General features: G+C 43.9%; 1 long non-coding RNA gene across 4 annotated transcripts in view; it reads left to right on the top strand.

Moving 5' to 3' along the window:
* Window positions 1-18,831: 18,831 nt before the first annotated feature.
* LOC127525482 (uncharacterized) overlaps window positions 18,832-24,436 on the top strand; it is a 32,816-nt gene continuing 27,211 nt past the window's right edge. For all 4 annotated transcript variants that reach the window (XR_007933353.1, XR_007933352.1, XR_007933354.1 and 1 more), the window contains exons 1-2: window positions 18,832-20,399; window positions 20,644-20,697. This is a non-coding gene — a long non-coding RNA (uncharacterized LOC127525482). The remainder of the gene's footprint in view (window positions 20,400-20,643; window positions 20,698-24,436) is intronic.

The raw sequence follows: 24,436 nt of genomic DNA, 5'->3' as shown, positions 1-24,436 counted from the left end.
AGAGAAAAAAAGAAAGAAAAAGAGCGAAAAAAAAAATGAACAAATAAATAAATCACAGCTATTTATTCCAAACCCAGAAACATTTACCTTTTAATTACCTCACAACAATAAATGAGTGACAGATAAATCAACAAATAATTAAATAATTCAGATAATTAAATGCAATGCAATAAATCTTTTTGCAGGAACACAAAAATGAATCAAAATGCAATAAGGCAGCCGCATAAGAGAAAAACAGGCATAAGAAAAAAAGAAAAAAATCATCTGGATCCAAAGTTAAAAAAAAAAAAAAAAAACAAAAAAAAAACATTAATTTGCTTACCCTGTCACTCATTGAACTACTGGGCCTGAAACGCAATTCATAACATCGCACACAATATTTACAACATAATTCGGCAACTCGAGCGCCAAAATAAACACCAAAAGAAAAACCTTCCTACACCAAAAACCTCCCCAAAACATACTACATATAATGCCCTGAATTAGCGTCTAAACCACAACATAACCGGATTGGAAAAAGCTCTCTCTCAAACGCTCCATTTACACGCAAATCGGCAAATCGCTCTCAACACAACTTCCCAATGCTTTACGAAATTCAATGAGGGAAACATATTCCTCAAAATATGAATAGTAAGCATTAAAAGCAGAAAAAGACCGCAGCATTAAATGTAGCACTAACACATCAATGCAACGCGGGCTACAACAGCAATACTCACAAGCAGGGGCGGGTTGGGACAAAAATTCAGCCCTGGCACTGAAGCCACACCAGCCCACATTACCACACGGACACGCGCATTCCCAGGTGAAAAAAGTACACTTCTATAATGTACTTAAAGTGCTCTATTTTCACACACTAATTTTGTACTTTAATATACTAAAACAATCTTCTTTAGTACTTCTTAAGATAATGTTAAGAACATCTTAGTGTACTCAATTGTGCTATTTTGAGACACCATTTAGTTACCACTTGTAGTACACTTGAACCCATAGGTATACTAAAAATACAGAGTATGTTAAAAGCACATTTTAGTTCTAATTCATGGTGTTTCAAAATAGCACAGTTGAGTACACTTAGATATTCTTAAGATTATCTTAATAAGTACTAAAGATTTTTATTAAAAAATACTTTGGAAGTACAAAATTAAGAACAATCTATTAAGTACAAAATTAGTGCGCGAAAATAGAGCACTTTAACTACATTATGGAAGTGTACTTTTTTTCACCTGGGTTGCTATACGTTTTTGACGTGTTTTTGATTATATGCAAGTAGCAGCAGTCTGTTTACCCTAAACCCCACCTTATCTGCTGATATTTCAGTCATGTAATTCAGTAACAGGCTAGCTAACACTTGTAACCAATTATCTCGAAGCAATGACATTTTAAAATATACGGGGGTTGTACGCTTACAACTGTTTAATAAAAACAAACAAACAAAAGAAAAAAAACAAACACTGGAGCAGTAGCGTGAATTGCATGAAAATGACTTTAGCTACCTGTATTTTCTGTTTTTTCTTACCTCTACGGCACTGTCCTCCGCTGCAGCATCCGAATGTAAACCCTTTGACAAGAGTTCGGTTAATTTTAGTCATTTGGCAGCGTCAGGACTTAAGATAGGCCTATTTTTTTTTTCTCCTACCTTTTCTCCACCGCCTTTCCTTTTTTTCTAACTTTTACTTACAATTTGCTCGTGTTGCGCGCTCTCTCTCTCTGATGATGTGCTTGATTTTGACTGAGTTTGATTGACAGGCGATCTAACAATCATAACGCCGTATCCACATTTATGTCCGACAAAGCTAGATTAATTGAATTTGAAAAATGTGTAGTGTCACGGGCTGTTTGAACTGAGGCGCTACAGCACAGAAGAGCCACAAAACGGTATTTATTGTTTAAATTTCTCTTGTCTGTCAACGCATTGTCAGTGTCCTCTTTGCTCCAATGTATTTTTCACTTTGACAGAGCATCGTGTGTGGCGTGAGAGCGCCATGGCTTGTCAGACATACATAGCAACAGTAACTAAAGGGGGCGGGGCGGGGCGGGGCGGTCGGCCCATCACGGGACCGGGCCGGCCGTTGCCGACTGGGCAGGCCATTTCTTAACATTTATTATTATTAAATTATTATAACCATAGTGAAATCGTGCTAGCAATAAAAACCCGTCCTATGCGCTGTTGGCCTGTAAAAACTATTTATTTATATATATTAAAAATAAAACTGACCGGCCCACAATAAAAAAAAAGGTCCGGCCCCTCTGGCATTTGCCAGAATTGCCCAATGGCCAATCCGCTCATGCTCACAAGCCATCTGCTAGCGTAACCATGACCGGGAATAACCCGCGCCTGACAACAAAGGCTAGAGAGCGCGCGAGAGAGACGCAATCACACTTCCATAAATAACTTCCTACCTGGTTCCCCGTATATACGCTCAACAGCACCACCCCCAGTACGGAATAGGAAAAGCACAAATCATTGACGACTGTCACAAAATGTTCCTTTAACAATGCTTTAGCTTGCACATATCCTCTTTGTGCATCCATGTGCTGGCAACTGCGCACAAGTATTTTTCCAAGTATTGTTGGTCCTCTATTCCATGTTAAAATGCTCTGATGAAAGCTCTATATAGTTCAAGTTTTAACTCAGAGTTGGTTGAACCTTTATATTGTAACAGGCCCCAGAAAAACACTTAGAATTAAATTTTTTGTTGTTGATGTTGTTTCTTTCACACACCGCGACCCACTCAGAATGGCCTTGCGACCCAGCAGTTGAGAAACACAGCTCTAGTATGTAAATCGAGGTGTCCGATGAATCTATTGCTCCACACAGTCCTGTACGTCAAGCCAGCAACCACAGTGATCTTTCTCTGCAACCCAGGATATTGTCCTTTGACTATAGTTTGTTTGTTGAGCAATGTGCTGAAAGTCACATAGACACAAACAAGTCTGGTCAGCTAGACAGTTAATTGAAACGGTCTTACACAGGAACAAAACTTGTGATCAGCAAGTATTCAAACTCGAATGGAGTGACAAAGAGCAAAAAAATATTTTACACTTTGAATGAAAAATTCTTTATGCATAATGAATAAAGAGATGGATATGTAAACCGTTAAATTTATATCCATTAAATATGGATACGTATCCATTAAATATCCATTAAATATGTTAAATAACAATCTTCTTTTCTCTCGAACATGGTAGATGATGATGATGATGATTATGTTCCCTTTCAGTTGGTCACTACTGACGTACGTCTCCATTCCCTCCTTCAGGGAACGAACGTTACATACGTAACTGAGACGTTTTATTTTATTTTATTAACATTAATGATGTAACGGAAGGGAACAGGACAACGGAGTGGGAGATCCACGTGCAAGCTTTATAAAAATGAACGTAGTCGTACAGGCAGAGGTCAAACACCAGCAAACAGATCCAAGAGGGCAAGGCAATAGAGTAATCCAAAACACAGGCTATGGTCAAGGCAGGCAGCAAACGATCATCAAACAAAGAAACAGTCCAGGGTCAAAAACACAGGCAGAGGTCAAGACAAGGCAAGGCAAGGCAAGGCAAGGAACACGGAGACAAGGTCGAACAAAGGCTAAACAATACTCAGCCATGAGTGTGTGTGTGAATGCAGCTTATAAAGGGTCACCGATGGGAAACAGGTGTGAGTGCATGATTGGGTCCTAGGTGAGGGATTGTGGGAAATGTAGTCCAGAGTGAAGTGACTGTGTGTGTGCACTGAAAAGTCTTAATGTAGAAACAAGAGACCTCTGGTGGGGAGTGGAAGGAGACAGCAGTGGACGGAAATGTGACAGAACCCCCGAAGGAGTGGCTTCCAGACACTCCTAAATCTTTGAGGGAGGTGGAGCGGAGGCAGAACAGGGGGTGGGATGGAGGGCCAGGTCCATGGAAAGGAAGGCAGCCTGGAGACTGAGGCAGGGCAGACGGCCAGGGCGAAGAAGGCTGGACAGACGGCCAGATCAACAGGCTGGAAGACCCCCACGGCGGAGCAGACAGTTCAGGAACAACCTCTACGGTCATGTTGAGGCAGACAGGAAACTCAGAGACCACCTCCATGCTGGGTGCCAGCCCTTGATGACTAATGGGGGGTTCCCCTGATAGAACAGAGGAGGGTTGCGGTATGCCAACTGCCCTAGGACGTGACGCAGGGATGGGAGACAAGACATGGAGGGGTTCTAGAAGGTCTAATGAGACGAGATGAGGCGAGGCTCTGGAAGATCGGATGAGACGAAGCTCTGGAAGATCTGATGAGACGAGACGAGACTCTAGAAGGTCTGATGAGAGGAGATGAGGCAAGGCTCTGGAAGATCGGATGAGAGAAGGCTCTGGAAGATCTAATGAGACGAGACTCTGGAAGATCTGATGAGATGAGACGAGGCTCTGGAAGATCTGATGAGGCGAGACGAAGGTCTGGAAGATCTGATGAGATGAGATGAGACTCTGGAAGATCTGATGAGGCGAGACGAAGCTCTGGAAAATCTGACGAGACGAGGCTCTTAAAGATCTGATGAGACGAGACTCTAGAAGATCTGATAAGATCAGACGAGGCTCTGGAAGATCTGACGAGACGAAGCTCTAGAAGATCTGATAAGATGAGACGAGGCTCTGGAAGATCTGATGAGATGAGGCTCTAGAAGATCTGATGAGATGAGATGAGACTCTGGAGACGTGACGTGACTCTGGAGGATCAGTGGAGACGTGACGTGACTCTGGACGATCAGCGGAGACGTGACGTGACTCTGGACGATCAGCGGAGACGTGACGTGACTCTGGACGATCAGCGGAGACGTGACGTGACGTGACTCTGGACGATCAACTGTGACTTGACTGGGCTCACGAACATCAACTGTGACTGGACTTGGCTCAGGAAGATCAGCTGTTTACCTCCTCCCAATTTAATTACATGGATTTTTTCGCTGAGCCATATACTGTACTACCATAATCCAATGTAGACCTTATCATAGAAATATATAACGTTTTAAAGCTAACCTGTCTGTTCCCCAATCCTGTCCTGAAATACACCTCATTACATTCACTACTTTTCTTCCTCTCTCCAAGTTTGTCTACTATCAAACCATACTCCAAAAAAAGTATATATACACATTCTAAATCTTGTTTATGTCATATTAATTTGACATCCTCATTCCTTTTCAGATTTGTAAAGTGTATTATTTTTGTTTTTTTCTACTGAAAAGTTGAAGCCATTTTCCCTGACCACACTTCCACCTCATTTAAAGCACTTTGCATTTTCTTTATATAGATTTAGATTTTTCTTTATATAGAATAGATATTTTTCCCTTTAAACCAAAAAAGCCCCATCATTAGAAAATAGTAATTTACCCACAGATTCATGTTCTAGAGAAAACATTTTTCCCCACATGCTTTATTACACAGACAGATAAAAACATAGAACAACACAGTGAAGGGAACATTGTCTGCACTTTCTTTTATCTTATCCCCATATTTAACTCTGAATGATAATCAAAACACTATAGTGAAAAAAAGAAGAAAAAAAGTTAATTCAGACAAGAACTAGACTAACAATAGATAACCTCCCCCCATCCATAAACCCCTCAGGAGGATTAACAAGAAACTACAATATCTATAGTAATAGTAATATATGAATGTATATAATAATCTCTAAAATGTATATAATAATAATAAAAAAGGGAAAGTGCATACAAGCAAAACATATAAATATACATACATAGTATACCTACATGCATGCAAACACAACTATACTGTACTGTACATAAATACAAACATGCTCACACACTGAACAAACTGAATCAGAATCTAGTGAGGTCAGAGAATCAAAGAAATTTAGAATCAGGGGTACCAAGTTTTGTAGAATTTCAGTTGAGCCCCGGGCTGCGTACTTCAGTTTTTCCAGAGAAAGGAATGACAGAAGATCTTTTAACCAAGAGGTAGTTGGGGTAGACACTTCCAATGTAGCAAAATGCATCTTCAAGCAACCAGGGAGGTGAAAGCAATAACATCTGCTTGTTTTGTGAGAAGAGAGGAGAAAACAGACACACCGAAGATGGCAAACATAGGACATGGAGAGAGAGAAATATATAAAGCCCCTGAACGAAAGTCATGGTATCGCTGTTCTTAATTGGCCAGCAAACTCGCCTGACCTTAACCCCATAGAAAATCTACTATCAGAGCAACCTGGGCTCTTATAACAGCTGAGCAGTGCCACAGACTGATCGACTCCATGCCACGCCGCATTGCTGCAGTAATTCAGGCAAAAGGAGACCCAACTAAGTATTGAGTGCTGTACATTCTCATACTTTTCATGTTCATACTTTTCAGTTGACCAAGATTTCTAAAAATCCTCTCTTTGTATTGGTCTTAAGTAATATTCTAATTTTCTGAGATACTGAATTTGGGATTTTCCTGCAGATGTTGTCTTCCTGATCGATGGATCAGAAAGTGTTAGCGCTGATGACTTTGAAAAGATTAAGCGCATAATGGAGAATGTGATAGAAAAGTTTGCAATTGGACCAGAGAAGGAGCATGTTGGAGTTGTTCAGTATGGTACAAACACAAAAGAGGAGTTTTCCTTAAATGCATTTGATGATAAAGCTAGATTATTAGAGGAAATTAGAAATATCAGACAGATGAATGGAAAAACTTACACTGGAAAAGCACTCACAGAAGTATTGCAATCTTTTGACAAGTCTAAAGGAGGACGCTCCACTGCCTTGAAGTTCTTGATAGTTCTTACAGATGGAGATAGTAGGGATGATGTAGCCCAACCTGCGAAAGTCCTGAGAGACAAATCCATCAACATCAAAGCCATTGGTATGAGACATGCAAACAGATCTCAGATTCTTGCCATTGCTGGATCCCATGAAGGTGTGTTCTTTGAAGACGCAGTTGCTTCCCTGAAAGAATTAAGCAGTGATGTTCTTCTCAAGATCTGTAACACGGGTAGGTAAACAAAATCTGAGATTTTTACAAGAGATCACAATATGCCTTTTTCAGTTGACAGATTTACATCAAATTGTCTTTCTTCTTCATGACATTGCACTAAAAACTATTGATGACTCATCTTACCCTCCATTTATAAAGTCCATCTGAATCTGACCGGCAAATAGCATGTAGACATTTACGGCTCATGGCTGTTTTGCCATTTTTAATGTGTACACCTTCTAAAAGATTGTCAGCTTTCTTGTGTATTATAGTAAAAACCAAAGCCAGAGTGACTTTATCAAATGACTTCTCACATTATGATCATATTTCTTTCCAGAATGCAAGACACCTGAACTGATTGACATAATCTTCCTTGTGGATGCCTCTGGTAATCCCAATAAAGATGGTTTCCAGGAATTTATAAGCCTAATGACACATGTGGTGAACAAATCTGTGGTTGGAGAAAGACGGGTACGATTTGGCGCCATCACCTACTCTGACAGCCCTCAATCGGAGTTCACCCTGAAACAGTACAAAAGTCAGGCTGATGTTCGGAGGGTTATCTCAAACCTCAAACATTCAGGGGGAAGAAGAAACACGGCCCGGGCCCTTAAATATACACTCTCCTACTTTGACGAAACACATGGTGGACGACGGGCAAAGAATGTACCCCAAGTGCTGTTTCTGATTATAGATGGCAAGGTTAATGACTTGAGTGGACTGGAAGGATGGCCTGAATCCCTGGCAAAATCAGAAGTCAACTTTTTTGCTATTGGTACTGAAGATGCCGATGAGGTCCAGCTAAGGGAGATGGCGGGAGAGAAAGGAAGAGTGCACTATGCAAGCACCTACCAGGATCTGCGCGGACAACAAAAAACAATCACCCAAGAGCTCTGCAATCTTACCAAACCAAGTAAATTTTATTATCACCTTCTATACGTGCCTGAATAACTAACTAAAATGGCAATGCTACAAATGTAACTATATTTATCAGTAGTGTGAGTAGCTCAGCTGTTTTTAATATTCTGTAGATTTTTTAATAACAAACTTCCCTGTTATATTGATGTTCATTTCTCTGTTTTCATCTCCAGTTATATGTAATTTGGATTTTGTTCTCTCTCTTATGTTGTATTAAGCGTAAATGTATTTGTTTGTATTTATTTCTGCTTAGTCACTTCACACGTCTGTACTGTACTTGGTCGTAAAAATTTGTCACTGCAAAACAGATTTAAATTCGATCTAGTCTTCCCATGCTTAATGACAATATAATTCAATTTGAAGCTCTGTATTCGCTCCATATGCTGCTTGGTGTTTATGTTTTATGGTTGCTTCATCTATGTGTCTCAGCCACGATTGCTTGCTCACCTGTGGATTGTTTATATATTCAAGTCGTGACTCGTTTACATTTCATACCACCTTCTGAGCTATCTGTAGCTATCGGTACAAATGCAAGTTCTGAAGTGACCAAGTGTTAATAGTGCCTAAATTATGAGTAGCTTATGGCTTGCCAGTCTGCAGTTACAATGTTGCTTCACCTACAATGAGTTTTTGTTTTTGTCTCTATCAATGTTGTTTTTCTTTAATGTTTTTTGTTTCTTTTTCTAGTTTGTGAGATGGAGGTATCAGACCTTGTTTTTTTAATTGATGGATCAGAGTCTGTTGAGGAACCAAGTTGGTATATTCTCAGACAAACCATGATTGGCATCGTGAAAGAACTGGATATTGCTCAAGACAAGTGGCGAGTGGGTGTCGCCCAGTTCAGCGATATACTCTTGCATCAATTTTACCTGAACACATACACTAGTTTTGCAGAAGTGAAGCAAGCTATAAACAACATTAAGCAACGAAAGCAGGGCACACATACTTGGGACGCCCTGAAATTAATTAGACACTACTTCACAAAAGAGAATGGATCCAGAATAGATGAAGGAGTCACTCAGAATCTCCTGCTGATCACAGATGGAAAAGCTAATGATCCAAAAGACTTGAATGCATTGGCTTATCTCAGAAACAAGAAAATAACAATAACTGTTATTGGGGTTGGCAATGAAATAAAAAAATCTGAGCTGCGTGAAATAGCTGGATCACCTGACCGGGTCCTCATTGAGACTTTCGAAAGCCTTGAACTGAAGACAACCATAAAGAAAGTGTTAAATTTCCTCTGTAAAGACCAAGGACAGCCTCCCGAACTTGGTAAGTAATTAATTGTTTTAATTATTTTTACAGTATAATTCATAATTATTATATTCCAAATACTCTACATATAAGCTCTGTTCCTAAACTTGATGAGCTGCCATCTATTTCCAAATATAACCACTAAAATGCTGCCTTACACTGTGTCCTAACCAAACGCGATGTGATAAGATTCTAGCAATAAGCCTGTTTGTCCATACCAGATGTAATGCGACAACGAGATGCGATAAAATCAATCAAAAACCACAGCCAATCAGAAGAGCATCAGGGCGGGCTCTCTGCAGTCACAATGATGAGTACATAATCAAATTCATAAATATTACACAATTTAAACATTATTCAAAGTACATTCTGAGTGACTGAAACAATCTGTCATATAATACACTTGTTTGTTCACAATGAGTTGACAGTTTGAACGTCCTTCTGCCCATTTATTTATTTTCACGATCTGAGGTGAATTATCCATGGTTACTTTCAGTACGACTACAAAGCTGAGAACACAAAATGATATTCAAATGCACATTAGATGCTTTTAACAATAAATAAAGCACATAAACATTACTTATGATTATAATTGCCATACTTTGTGTTGTTGTTCCAGCCGTGCATATATTAATACATATATGCATATGTATTAATGATAATGATGTATAAAATTTTGTCTGTTCCCTTTCTTGAATCTGTTTGAACAGTTTGCGATTTTGATGTTGCCTTTGGGTTTGACGTGTCCAGACAATCAACACAGCCTCTGTTGAGACCTCAGGTTGAACCGATAGTTACTGCAGCCATCCACAGTATCTCCATGATGGGTGATCTGTGCTGTGTCAAAGTGGACAGCATTAAAACTAGATTTGGCTATAGGCTAGTGTCTGGACGAAATGGCAGAGTTCTGCATAATTTTAGCTTTGAGAAGTACAACGAGGATGTGGTCAGTAAAGTGATGTTACTGCGACCTACGGAGCCCCTGGCCTTCAACGAGTTTCTGTTAGATTCCTTCAAAGAAATGTTTATCGTCTCCAAAGCCAAGGCAAAGGTTGGAATATTTCTGAGATATAAAATTGTCAGCTATATATTAAATGCTTTATGTTAATGTGCGCTCAATTAAACGAGCACTTCTGCTGATGTTATTTGTTAATGATTATACATTTGTGATGTTTTACTGACATGCTGTAAAACAAAGTTGAACAATAATTTACACAACCAAAGAAACACTATGCACTTGGTATTTGGTAAGATATTTTTTCCAAAATGATGATTTAAGTTGAAAAAGAATCTGTAACAGGACTAAAAAATATGAATTTTAAAAATGCAATCATGATTGGGACATAAGATTCAGCATCTTTTTGTTTACTTAGATCCATATTGGGCGCCTAGATTGCATTTATTTTTTATTGCTCTATTTATTGCTACAATTAATTTTGCTGACATTTAATTGTATGTTTGTGTCTAGGTTTTAATAATCTTTACAGACGGTTTGGATGATAGCATTCAGCGTTTAATGGCGAGTTCAGAGAGACTTAAGCAAAGTGGTAAGTGGCTATGTCTTTGGCTATGTCCACATTATTCCGGGTATGTTTGAAAACAGTGCTTTTTTTCTAAGTAGTCTCTGTTCATGTTAGCTTTTTCAAGCATTTTCCAAAAGTTGTTTGCTCACTGAAACGTCTAAAAAAGCTTAAATCACCTTACTGAACATGCATAAAATGCTCACTGAGATGAGACCGAGTGTCAAGACATAATTGTTACGGACAGAAGGGAGCGGAGACACTGGTAAGTGTAAACAGATTGAACAACAACAGAGCATGCAGGCAGAGTGCAGGTGAGTTGAGGCAGATGAATATGTAGACTGGACGTGATACTGGATCTGATACTTGTCTTGTTTTCCCAGGGAGCGTGGATGGAGGTTGGCGTGGAGCAGACGAACACACTGAAACTCACAGGAGACGAGGAGACACAAGGAATCACAGAGAACGCTGGAGACAGGTAAGTAGTCGTTTAAAGGAGTCCTGAAGGTAAGCATAACAGGGTGGTGGTCGACCTCTGCCGCGAGGAGCTGGTCTGTTGGGATGTCTGGCATGGAAGTCATCAAGGAGACTTGGATCAAGAATATCATTCCTAGGAACCCATGATCGTTCTTCAGGGCCGTATCCTTCCCAGTCCACCAAGTACTCTAGGAAGCCACCACGACGCCGGGAGTCCAGGATGTCTTTGACTAGGTGGGCCACTCCGTCATCTATGATAAGTGGAGGAGGGGGATCTTCGGTGTCACCAGGCTCTGTGGAGGGAAGAACAGAGGGATGGTGAGGCTTCAAAAGTGAAACGTGGAACACTGGGTGAATGCGATACTCAGGGGGGAGTTGCAGGTGATAGGTGACAGGGTTGAGTTGCCGGATGATGGTGAAGGGGCCAACGAACCTAGGACTCAGCTTTCTACAGGGCAGGCGCATCTTGATGTCCCGGGTTGACAGCCAAACCTCCTGTCCTGGTTGGTAGTTGGGTGCGTGGGAACGTCGAAGGTCGGCTGTCAACCTGCGCCTGCGTAGGGCTCGTTGGAGTTACAGATGCGCTGAGTCCCAGACCCTCTCACTCTCCCGGAACCATTAATTCACCGCCGGGACGTCTGATGGTTCCCCATTCCAGGGGAACAGTGGGGGCTGATAGCCGAGTACGCATTGAAATGGAGTAAGACCTGTGGTGGGCTGACGAAGAGAGTTCTGGGCGTACTCGGCCCGGCCCAGGAACTGGTTCCAGGAGTCCTGGTGGCCGTGACAGAAGGTATGTAGGAAACGGCCGATCTCCTGTATCTTCCTCTCCTTCTGCCCGTTCGTCTGGGTATGGTAGCCAGAGGAGAGACTTATGGCCACACCTAGGAGCTTGAAGAAAGCCTTCCAGACTCGGGAGGTGAATTGTGATCCACGGTCAGATACAATATCTTCAGGTAATCCGTAGTATCTAAACACATAGTTGAACAGTAACTCAGCGGTTTCCATCGCTGTGGGTAGTCCAGGCAGGGGAATTAGTCGACAGGACTTGGAGAACCGATCTACTATTACCAGCAACGCAGGTATATCCGTTGGAGACTGGAAGGTCAGTGATAAAGTCCACTCCTAGGTGTGACCAAGGGCGAGTGGGAACGGGCAGAGGTTGGAGCTTACCGAAGGGAAGATGGCGTGGACTTTTGGAGACGGCACATTCCCTGCACCCCTGTACGTACCTCCTGACGTCGGGTGTCATGTTTGGCCACCAGAAGCGCTGTTTTAACAGCGAGAGGGTCTTGTTGACCCCTGGGTGGCCAGTGCCCAGTGAAGTATGTGAAGAGTGAATCAAGGGGGTGCGTCGTGCTCGTGGGACATACTTCAATCCGGGGGGACAACCCGGCGGGGCGTTGGCGGAGGCATTGGGCTCGGGGAGCGTCTCCTCTGACCAGGAAATGGGACTGACGAAGAGTTTTTCGGGGATGATGGGCTCTGGATCATCGTTGCTTTCCTCAGGACTATGAATGCGGGACAGGGCATCGGCTTTTACGTTCTTTGATCCAGGATGATAAGAGATGGTAAAATTGAATCTCGTGAAAAACAGAGCCCATCTAGCTTGGCGGGGATTCAATCTCTTGGCATCCCGTAAATACTCCAGGTTCTTATGGTCAGTCAGGACCACAAATGGATGTTTCGCTCCCTCAAGCCAATGCCTCCACTCCTCCAGGGCAAGCTTGATGGCGAGGAGCTCCCGGTTGCCGATGTCGTAATTTACCTCCGCCGGGTTGAGTTTCCGGGAGAAGAAAGCACATGGATGGAGTTTCCTGGGATTCCCCTGCTGCTGCGATAACACCGCTCCCACTCCGGTGGTTGAGGCGTCGACCTCGACGACGAAAGGGAGATCTGGGTCAGGGTGAGCCAGGAGGGGAGCGGTTGTGAACGCCGTCTTGAGGGCCTCAAAGGCTTGAGTGGCTGTTGGAGTCCAGGACAGAGACTTGGGCTTATTACGGAGGAGGTTGGTGAGTGGACTGGTGATGGAACTGTAGCCTTGAATGAAACGGCGATAGAAATTTGCAAACCCCAGGAACCTTTGCAATTCTTTTAAAGATGTGGGAGTGGGCCAGTCTTTTACTGCAGTTACCTTCCTCTCGTCCATGCGGACGCCACTGCGATCGATGTTATAACTGAGGAATTGCACTGAGGGCTGGTGGAAAGTGCACTTCTCGGCTTTCAGGAAAAGGTGGTAGTCCCTCAGGCGTTGAAGGATCTCCACAACGTGCTGGCGATGTTCGGCCATGCTCCGGGAATAGATCAAAATGTCATCAATGTAGACCAGGACTGACTTGTGCAGGAACTCCCGGAGCACCTCATGCATAAAGTCTTGGAATACAGAGGGGGCATTGACCAGTCCATACGGCATGACAAGATATTCGTAATGGCCAGTAGGTGTCACAAAGGCTGTTTTCCACTCGTCCCCCTCACGTATTCTGATGAGGTTGTACGCGCTGCGGAGGTCCAACTTGGTGAACACAGTGGCGCCGCGTAGATGTTCCAGAGCTGATGGGACGAGAGGAAGGGGGTAACGGAACTTGACGGTGATCTGGTTGAGAGCTCTATAATCGATGCAGGGCCGCAAGCCTCCGTCCTTCTTAGCCACGAAGAAAAAACTTGAAGCAGCAGGGGAAGTGGACGGTCGGATGTAGCCTTGTGTTAGAGCCTCGTCGATATACTCCTCCATGGCTTCCTCCTCCGGGATCGATAGGGAATAGATTTTTTTCCCCCTGGGCACTGGCTCACCTGGGATGAGGTCGATGGCACAGTCCCATGGCCAATGGGGAGGCAGCTTGGAGGCTTGCCTCGGACAGAAGACATCACTGAAGTGGGAATAACAGGCAGGGATGTCAGTAGAACGTTTTTCAAGTGGACTCTCCACTGTAGTAGCACAGACTTGGATTTCTTTGGAACTTGGAGAACTGAAAACTGGGAACTCAGTCTAAAGGAAAACAGTCTTGGAAACATTGGTTACCCCACTTCAGGATCTCTCCTGTCCGCCAGGAGATGGTGGGGTTGTGCTGCTCAAGCCATGGGCGCCCTAGAATCACGTCAGCTGTTGAATCCTCCAGAACCAGCAGATGGATCTCCTCCATGTGGAGAATTCCAACTTGGAGATGAAGTGGTCCCACGCTTTAACGTACTTTCCGCAGGGGTTTTCCAGTTACCGCGTGGATCTGGTAGATCTTCGGCGTGGGGGTTGTCTTGAGTTGAAGCTGGCGACAGAGGGCTCCGGAGATAAAGTTTCCAGCTGACCCAGAATCGAGGAGCGCACTGACTGGAAGACAGAAATCAGCAGCAGTAAGGTTTACAACAATGGTGAGTGGTTTCATCTTATTCAATGTGGGCAGAATGACACTCACCATAAGCCGCACTGGACGAGTGGGGCATTCAGAGATGTAATGCCCAGCACGGCCACAATACAAGCAAAGATTCTGGGCCAGCCTCCTCTGTCGCTCAGTTGACGAAAGACGGGAGTTTTCTATTTGCATGGATTCGTTGGCTGGTTCTGGGGAGCTGACGGATTCTGGCTGGCGGAGGTTGGATGGAAATAACGGCTGGCCCTGGTGCTCTTCGAGGCACAGCTGCATACGAGTGGCGAATCTGATGGATAACTGGATGAATTTCTCGAGCCCGATGGAATCCTCGTATGCAGCGAGATGCAACCGCACACGTGGATCGAGGCCTTGATGATAGGTAGTGATAAGGGCTTGTTCATTCCAGCCACTTGCAGCAGCTAGGGTTCGAAACTGGAGGGCATAATCAGAAACAGTTAGTGAACCTTGTTTCAATTTACATAATCTCTCACCGATTGATGAATCCCAAGCGGGCCTTCCAAAAACTTCCTTCAAGCGGGCCTTCCAAAAACTTCCTTCCTATTGAACTCGACAAGGATAATACAACAGGATTATTCAGATTCCAGAGAGGTTCAGCCCATCGAAGCGCCTTTCCATCGAGTTGAGAGATTATGAAGGCCACCTTTGTTTTATCATCCAGGTGTAAGTGCGGTTGCATCTCCAGGACCAGCGTGCACTGCAAGAGGAATCCGTTGCAGTCCTCCGCCAGACCAGTGAAGGGCGCCGGTTTGGCCATGGGACTGGCGACCGCAGATGGTGAAGGAGATGCAGCGCTGAATGCGGAAGTGCTCGCTGGTGTTGTTACCGTGGAAGTGCTGGTGAATGTGCGTCGAAGTGCATCAACCAGGTCTTGAAACGGGTCCGGATTGCTCATGTTGGTTGTTCAGACGGTGTTGGTCCGGTCTTCTGTTACGGACAGAAGGGAGCGGAGACACTGGTAAGTGTAAACAGAGTTTATTGAACAACAACAGAGCGTGCAGGCAGAGTGCAGGTGAGTTGAGGCAGATGAATATGTAGACTGGACCTGATACTGGATCTGATACTTGTCTTGTTTTCCCAGGGAGCGTGGATGCAGGTTGGCGTGGAGCAGACGAACACACTGAAACTCACAGGAGACGAGGAGACACAAGGAATCACAGAGAACGTTGGAGACAGGTAAGTAGTTGTTTAAAGGATTCCTGAAGGTAAGCATAACAGGTCAGTATGCATTAACGAGACCGGACAGTGAGTGAGTGTTCAGGAGTGTGTTTTATGCTGCTGTGGTGATGAGTGCTGATGAGTGTCAGGTATGGCTGGTTAATACTCAGGAGAGGAAGTGCGTTGTGATTGGGTGAGTGTAGAGCCTGGCGTGTCTGTGACAATAATAAAGTTCTCACACCATTCTTTTGGCACGATCATTTTATTAGCAGAGTCCCACGACTCACTGGTTTGTCTCGGTAACACTTAAAATTGCCTTTGCATATACTCTAATGCGCAATTTTTGTGTTTTCCACAGGAAATTTTCTGTCATATTTGCAGGAATATAATATGAAGATTTTACAAAGAAATATTTATCTTTTAATATTTAAAACTTCAGGTTTAGAGACTGTGACCCTGACCTTGAACCATTTAAAAGCTATTTGTGCTTATTTCTGATGTGTAAACTAGGGGTTGATGCACTGCTGATTGTGTCTTTGGAGGGAATAATGGATGTTCACCAGCTGGAATTTGGTTTCGGCTACATGCAGCCACTGACCATCAACATGCTGAATTTAGGCAATGCTCTTATGAAACAGATTGTAAGTATCAAAGCAATTCTTACTCCTCTGGAGTCTGAGGCTGATTTGGGGGCCTGGAGTAGTTTTGACATGCCCTGACATTTGTGTTTTTTTTTCAGTTTTTTATAAACATATTAATGACAAAAGTCTCATTACACTGTATTTAGAACAAACTACGCTACAATAATATGTGAGCAACAAGTATGTACATGTTTGTATTTTTGAGAGTATTACGTATATGAAACAAAAACAAAAAGTCACGTATTAACGTTAATGTCCACTCTTAACAGAAAACATGATTTTTGTGATCTTATGCATGCACATATTATTGCACATCATGTGAAGAAAATTCTGTATAGGCATATATTTTAAATTACAGTACCAGTCAAAAGATTGGACACATTACTATTTTTAATGTTTTGAAAAAAGTCTCATGCTCATCAAGCCTGCATTTATTTGATCAAAAATACAGAAAAAAAAAACAGCAATACTGTGAAATATTATTACAATTTAAAATAATAGTTTTCTATTTTAATATACTTTAAAATATAATCTATTTCTGTGATGCAAAGTGTCTAAACATTCATATTACCTCTATGGCATTTTATATATTATATTTGTTATATTATAGAGCCTAAATGTTAATGTGCAGTTTAATAAATTGCTAACACATTTTATTTCAGTATTTATTACGTATTTCAGTTGATTTCACCCATCTCAGTATAGCAATATAATTTGGGAATAGCCATGGCAATTTACTAATGTAAGTCGATCTACCCCATTAATTCACACTGAGACACACAAAACTTGCAGGATTCTTATTTAAACAGTCTTTTTGCGGCTTAATATTCACAGACACTATATCGCAATTAAAATAAAGAACTAAAGAATAAAAAAATCTTACCATTCACAGTCATTGGCTTAAGTAGATCCTCGAAATGAAAATGAAACCAGCTCTTCCACTGAGGTAAATACTTTTAGAATTATTCTTCACCGCATCTTAAAATGATGAAAGGTAGCCTACATGAAACTGACCAAGCTTGATGCGCTTTCCCGAGCTGACACGGGCGTTCACTTTGTTGAATGTATCGCCTCAGAATTTGCGTCTGAATAGGCGCATGCTCCGTGGGTGTGGCCGCATTAGAAGATAATGAGCTGTCTCGCAAACGTCTGACAACCTTCTCTTTCCAAACAGATTACATAAACAGAGAATATTTGTTTTCGATTTGACTTACATGATTTAAAACCTGACCTTTCACTGTTCTTTAGACATATGTCTCATTTTTTTGTGATTAGTATTCACTAAGTTACAGTTCATTTTCTGAGGACTATCAGATGGACTGCCTTCAGAGGGAGACGACAGATCACGCATCATGTTAGTTTTCTTTATTTTGCAAAAAGCACAACATTTTGTTTTTACTCTGAGTGTACACAAATAAAAGAAAACATTCTCTAGTTTCAATTGATATATTACATCTGTCTCTATAACAAAAAATGACAGAGTATTTTAAGTTGATTTTGCTGCTATGTGAAAAAAATCCAGCAAAACGCGGCGGCGTGTTTCCCGACTCAGAGTGTTAAAGGGCACCTATTATGCAAAATTCACTTTTACATGGTGTTTGAACATTAATGTGTGTCGGCAGTGTGTGTACACAACCACCTTATGATAAAAATCCACCCACTCTTTTTTAATCCCCATAAATGGGGGACGGTGTGTTTTTGCTCACACCCAAAAAGTGGGAAAAGTGGTTCGCCCTGGAGCAAGTGTCCAGGCATGCTGTGGTCTCCACAGATGCCTCTGCCACCGGCTAGAGAGCCACGTACAACGAGCATGCAGTTTCGGGTCTGTGGACACGACCCCAACTGCATTGGCACATCAACCGGCTCGAGTTGTCGTCAGTACGTCTTGCACTGGGCCATTTCATATTGCTGCTACTAGGCAAGCACATACTGGTCCATAAGGACAGCACTGTGACCGTTGCGTACATCAACCATCAGAGTGGTCTACGCTCCCGTCGCATGTCATAACTCACCCGCCATCTCCTCCTATGGAGTCAGAAGCATCTGAGGTCACTTTGTGCCATTCACAGCAGTCTCCATCCCCAGGTGGTTCAGCTGATCAGGATATGCTTCGAGACTGCACAGGTGGACCAGTTTGCCGCCCCGGACATGTCTTATTGCCAGTTGTTTTGCTCCCTGACAAGGGGACCCTCAGTACAGATGCGCTGGCACACAGCTGGCCCCAGGGCCTACGCAAGTATGCGTTTCCCCCAGTGAGCCTTCTTGCACAGACGTTGTGCAAAGTCAGGGAGGACGAGGAGCAGGTCTTGTTGGTTGCGCATTATTGGTCCAACCGGACTTGATTCCCGGAACTGATGCTCCTCGCGACAGCCCCTCCCTGTCCTCCCTCTATGAGGCACCTCTATGCATTGAAGTGGAACCTGTTTGTCGAATGGTGTTCTCTCACTGGGAGAACCCCAAACTTGCTCAGTCAGGAAAGTGCTTTCCTTCCTGCAGGACAGGTTGGAGCGAAGTGTATGTCGCCACTGTTGCCATGCATTTGCATGAATTTGAAAGTAAGTCTTTGGGGAAGCAAGACCTGATAGTCAGGTTCCTGAGAGGGGCGAGGGGATTGAATCCTCCTTGTCTACACTCTTTACTTTCTTGGGACTTGTCCCTGGTGCTTACGGCACTTTGGAGACTGCCCTTTGAGCCCTTGCAGTCAGCTGAGTTAAAAACCCTGTCCCTTAAGACAGTTCTCCTGGTCGCACTGGCTTCTATCAAGAGGGTAGGGGACCTGCACGCTTTTTCAGTCGAAATTGTGCCTATAATTTGGCCCAGGTGATTCTCATGTTATCTTGAGACCCTGGATATGGGCCCAAAGTTCCTACCACTCCCTTTTGGGATCAGGTGGTGAACCTGCAAGCACTGCCCTTAGAGGAGGCAGACCCAGCCCTGGCTCTGCTCTGTCCCATTCATGCTTTGCACACTTAAGTGGACAGAACACAGAGCTTCAGGACCCCAGATCAGCTCTTCGTCTGTTACGGAGGCCAGCAGAAGGGAAAGGCTGTCTCTAAGCAGAGAATGGCTCACTGGATAGTGGATACCATTGCACTGGCATAAGGGGTGTTGCTTCTTCCTGGGCGCTGGCATGAGGCCACTCGCTGACAGATATATGTAGAGCTGTGGGCTGGGCGACACTTAACACGTTCGCTAAGTTCTATAGCCTTGGTGTAGAACCGGTAACCTCCCGCATAGTCACCCCTAGTGGCCAGTAAACACCAGAACCCCCCTTCTAGTGTCGGCTTGCTGTGCCATTCCCCTCTCTTCGGACCGGATAAGTGTGCTCATTGCTCCAGTAAGTTTCCCAGTTGGCGAACCCTGTAGAGTTCATCCGTCACCCCTTGTGGCCTCAGACATTGTGGAGTGTCTGACGCTAGGCCTAGCACTCGTATGCACTGCTACATGTGTTATGCTTGGTGCCATATGTTGTGACCCCTATGGCAGTCCCATGTGTGTATTCTTCCACAGTAACTCCCCACGGTGAGCCAGTGTCTTTCCCTTGGCAGAGGCTGCTCTGCCGTCCCTGCTAAGTGTTGTCTTTTCCTTGTTGTCTGGAGCCACCCCAGGGACATGTATTCTCCACGGCACCTCCCTTCGAGCAGGATGTGGATTCCACAGTGTTCCATAGAAGGGCACGCTTTTCCAGTGTTATCCAATAGTCTCACTGAGTGGGTCATGCGGAACAGCAGTGATAGACTTCTTGGCGTAAGCCCGGTCCCTCTTCCGCTCCGAGGTGTGGGGGGATTCTGAGGCTTACGAGGGGCACTAGAAGGGCAAGCAACTGTGGCATTTTATTAGGGTTACCAATTCGTCCGTTCAATTCTGACATACGCCGAACGTGACCGACTGGAAGGGAACATCTCAGTTACGTATGTAAATGAATTTGTGGTAAAATACCCTAAAATTTGACTGGATGCATGGCCTGTGTCTTCAACAACAGTAAACGGTTTCACACATTGTGCACCTTTCTCTCCTCTCAGGAAACAGTGGGGCTGAGGAAATGCTGCAATGTGTCTTGTTCATGCACTGGTGCACCTGGACCACGAGGACCCTCTGGAAGACCGGGTCAAAAGGTCAGAGATCCTGGTTATGTGGATTTAATGGATTTTTCTCACTATGTCGCATTATGTCATTATGCAAAGGATAAATGCATTGCTGCTTTAGATTTTGACATAAATTGGTTATCCTTGAAAGCAGCATGATTTTAAATATCCTTTGCATAGGGAATGTGCCTATAATGCCTTTAAGAATTCTACTTATGTAGGGAGCTCACTCAGTTTTGTGTGTCAGCATCTCTTTTTTGTTTTTATTATTTAGGGCTCTACTGGTCAGAACGGTCATCCTGGATTTCCAGGAGACGAAGGTAGTGTGGTAAGTAAAAGTGTAAAGGCCCGTTCACACCAAGTATGATAACTATAAAGATATAGTTCTAAAAATCATTCCAAATATAAAAGAATAGCAGTGTCCACACCACAGCTATAACGATAACAATAAAGAGAAACTATATCGTTGGGATCACTTTCAGATATTTTTTCAGCTGTTGAACGATAAACGTCTCAGGTTACATATGTAACCATGGTTCCCTGAGAACAGGGAACAAGATTCTGCGTTTACCGCTATGGGGAACGGTCACTCATGACAGGTGTCCGAATGCCAAAGAATCACACCACTCCAATCCTATTGGCCGGCGACAGCCTATGACGTCATCATAGCGCGAACCCGGAAGTATAAAGGGAACGCCTGAGGAAGCAGTCAACACCTACTCATCTTGAGGGACTGTTCAGCAGGCAGCCCGAAGCATGGCAGGGCATTGCAGAGTCTTGTTCCCTGTTCGCAGGGAACCATGGTTACATACGTAACCTGAGACGTTCCCTTTTGAAAGGGAACTCAACTCTGCATTTACCGCTATAGGGAACGATATACCCACGCCGCCATGCTAAAGGAAAGTGTATGCCAAATGACTAGACAAACGCCCAGCAGTTTCAGAGAAATGCCGGGAGCAACTCCCCCTCAGGTCACGCAAGGCTGTCAGTGACAGCATTCCCTATGGCCAACAGCCCAAGCTGAGCCTAAAAGAGGCCATCCGCAGAAAGCCTTCCAAAGCTGCTCAGGGTATCTGGGACCAGCATTCCGTGGAAAGCGGTCCCTTAAAGGGAATATGGCCAGGAAACCGAAAGGAACCCCGGCCAGTCACTAGAGGTGAACAAAGTCACCCTCAGTGCCACCAGGGAAGCCGTACTAATTTGGCGAAGGCCAAACTTAGTTTGGGCCAACCCTGTCTGATACACAGAATCTCCATAACGCATTCTTCAGAGAAGAGAGCAAGTAAGAGCGACTGCGAATGAGCAGTGAGCAACTCAAACCCACGCGCAGAGATGGGCATCCCGGAGAACAGAACTCAGCTCAGTGCTATAAACCCTCGTATTGAGGGGAGTATAATCCGCTTATCCTAGGATCTACTCAGTGTCTGACTAATGCACTGAGGAGGCTGTGCGCTAGAAAAACCCTGGTACAGGGGAGCACAAACCAGCCTGGGCCTGGTCTCAACGGGAAACTTCATAGAAGTCTACAACCAATGACCAGCTTAGGGAGCTAAGCACAATTACACAGTCAATCCAAAGGGATATACGAAGCTCAACCTAACAGATAGACCATACTGTAGGCACATAATCATAGAGGCCGGAAAAAGGGGCCTTCAACATAACTAAAGTTCTAGAAGAGGAACTAAATATCATACCAGAAACTCAAATCGCATGGTGGTATTCCAGGGTGGCCCATAAGGCCACTCACCTGAAAAGCTAACATGCCGGGCGCACGTCCAACCATGTAATTAAGTAACTGTGAGTGCCCACAAAACAGTCCATCCTAACACAATCCAGTGAGCAGTGTATTTGGTAAAAGAACCATTTTACTCTTTAAGCAAGAGGAGTACAGTGTATGCCATCACTTGCCAAAGAAGGCCCCGTGGGCCTATAACCTCAGCAGACACGTGGCATCAGCTCGTGGCAGTGTTATCAAGCTCCAGGTGGGACAACCGACTACAAAGCAGGTTTATAAGTCACCCGAAGCCCTGGCCAGCCAGCGACATAAAATTCCCTTTACTCTCTTAGTAAAGAAATGTAAAAGAAATGTAAAAGGTACATTCCAGCATGTTACCAAAGGAGGCCCGAGGGTCTACCTGTCACATGCGGCACCAGCTAGCGGCCACTAAAGTTCTAGGAGCAAAATAGAACCGAGTTAAAAACAAGGTAACTACTTAGCTCAACTAGAGCTAAAGGAGACCATGCTCAAGGAAGTAAATGCATAAAACCGAACAACCAATCGGTTTAACACAAGAACTCACCCTGAGAGGCAAGCCACTCAGAAAACGTACTCAGTAAAAGCACCTTTTACTCTCTAAGCGAGAGGAGTACACAGCTGAAACTCCAGCATGATATATAGGAGGCCTAAAAAAGGCCTACGACTCATAAACATGTGGCGTCAGCTAGTGGCAATCATGACCCATCCATGGTGATGAGTCACATAGAGACCAACACAAAACTGTGCCAACATGCAAACTGAAAGGAGGCCCTGGTAGGGCCTTCAACCTCCATGAACACATGGCATCAGCCAGTGGTAGCTTCATGACTAAACCAGCCAGTAGGCCAAGTACTCGATAAGACACCTGAACACTTGGATAAGAGGAGTACACAGTCCGCCACAGTACTCTATGAGAGGCCTGACCTAGGGCCTACTCTTACAGAGGTAGGTGTGGCCGATGGCGGTGTGAGTCAGCAAACATGACTTAACCATGGAGATGGAGAAATATAACCAACCCAGCTGTGCCAACATGAAAACTGAAAAGGAGGCCTGGCAGGGCCTACTACTTTTAGCACCATGTGGCGCCAGCCACTGGTCATAAATAGGGACCAAGCTCAAAGGGGACCAGCTCTAGACCCAACAAGCTAATTGTGGGTAACTAGCTACACAACCTGAGCTAAGCCTACACATTCCAACAGGCAATGTACATGGTACAAATAAATATGCTACCATGGTCTAAGGGAGGCCTACAAGGCCTACCACCTCAAACAAACATGAGCATAAGCCTGAGGCAGTGCTAAGATATGTGAGCAAACTCGCGATCATAAACCAACAGCGCCCAAGATACAAGCTGTACTTAGAAAGAGGCTACCAATAAAGAGCCAACAATCTTAACAGTATATGTAAAACAGCTGCTGTGGTCATGATCGACTGGGAGCTATCAGAGATCATTTCTATTCTAACCAGAATAAGATTCTCTACACTCAACCTGAGTGTGCAATCCAACAGGTGATGCACTCAGTGAAACACAAACCCTAGCCGGGGAGTACAACAAAACACTACGTTCTTAGATAGAGGCTAAACACAGCCTGCTATCACAGAAACAGGAGATAACCTGTGGCAGCACTAGAGTAAGCTCACATATTTTAAAGTATGTAGGGCTAAGGCTTAGAACCCAAAGCAAAAATAAATGCTTTGTAATACATGCCATCCAAACAGGATAAATGTTTTCACAAAACCGACCTGAGATCTGTGTTGAACCCTTGAGAGCGAAAGCTAAAAGCATTTAGCACCGTATACTCAAACTTGAATATAATTCAAGGGGCTCATGAGAAAACATTATAAGCATGACAAAGTTATACAAAGTGGGGCCTAGCAACACTGCATAACTTATCTTCTCAAAGATAAGGGCCTACCACCTGGGAAAAACAGCACCAGGAAGGCTCATAACAGCCTATAACCCTAGCTGTTAACCTAGCACCTACATCACATCGAAGGGGAAATGGGCATACGGCCAGCAACTCCCTCAGGAGGAGGCCAGAACTAGGAACTATACAACCTCAGAGGGATAGTAATAATAAAGGTGATGTAACAAACAAACACCTAAACCTAGCTCTAGCCTAGCCGTTAACTAAGGCCTACTGGGCCAAGCAAAGCTTGGGCTTCATTTTGAATCCTTCAAATAAGAGGAGAAAATGAAGCACTACAAGCAAACAATGTCAGGCGGCCGATAAAGCCGACCTGCACACAAATAACTGAAGTGACGAGTGCTAACTCAAACCAAACTAAAGTATTAGCTGAGAAGCTACTC

This window comes from Ctenopharyngodon idella, chromosome 13 (genome assembly GCF_019924925.1).
Source record: "Ctenopharyngodon idella isolate HZGC_01 chromosome 13, HZGC01, whole genome shotgun sequence".
Lineage (NCBI taxonomy): Eukaryota > Metazoa > Chordata > Actinopteri > Cypriniformes > Xenocyprididae > Ctenopharyngodon > Ctenopharyngodon idella.
The sequence above is the reverse complement of the archived record's forward strand: the minus strand, read 5'-3'. Positions and strand labels throughout refer to the sequence as shown.